We start from the raw sequence: 887 nt of genomic DNA, 5'->3' as shown, positions 1-887 counted from the left end.
TGTACTGCTGTGGGGCAGGATTCTGACAGCGAGGGAGGCTGTGTGTGGAGGCAGCGGGCGTGCAGGAAATCTCTGCACTCTCTGCTCAATTTTGCTGTGAATCTCACGCTGCGCTAAAAATAGTGAAAAGGGAAGGGAAGGGAAGGGAAGGGAAGGGAAGGGAAGGGAGGAAGGAAAGAAAGGAAGGAAGGAAGAAAGAAAAAAAATTCCTGGGTTCAAATAGCCTATGTCATTTATTTCTGGGTTTACAGGATGAATATAGAAAACAATACTATGTTTTCTTGGTCCAATAATTGTATTGTGGCTATATTTACAATAACAGCCCTTCTTGACTTGGTAGCCTAGCTGGTAATGGAATGTGGGGTTAGGTAGGTGGGTCGAGATTCAAATCTTGCAGGAGAGTGGGACTTATATAGTAGAGGCTCAATAAATGTTTATTTAGTAAACCCAAAATGTCTTCCAGAAAACCGTATTTCTGAATATCATGCCTTATAATGCAATTAGCAAAGAAAGATAAAAAGGGATAAACAAACTACAGTATAGTCATACAATGGAATACTACGTAGCAATAAAAAAGAACAAGCAACTGATGCATGTACTAACATGAATGAATCCCAAAAGCATTATCAAAAAATCAAAAGGATATATACTATATAATTTCATTCTAGAAAACACAAAACTATAGATACTAAACAAATTAGTGGTAGACAGAAGATAGGAGAAGGTGATTGATTACAAAGAGACACGAGGAAACTTTGGGCTGATGGAAATGTTCCATATCTTCATTGCGCTTCTGGTTACAGGATTGTATACCTTTTCCAAAATTCATAGAACTGTGTAGGGGCGAATTTTACTGTATATAAATTATGCATCAATAAACCTGACAG

Source organism: Pteropus alecto, unplaced genomic scaffold (genome assembly GCF_000325575.1).
Source record: "Pteropus alecto unplaced genomic scaffold, ASM32557v1 scaffold25, whole genome shotgun sequence".
In the NCBI taxonomy this organism is placed as follows: Eukaryota; Metazoa; Chordata; class Mammalia; order Chiroptera; family Pteropodidae; genus Pteropus; species Pteropus alecto.
Note: the sequence above shows the minus strand (reverse complement) of the source record.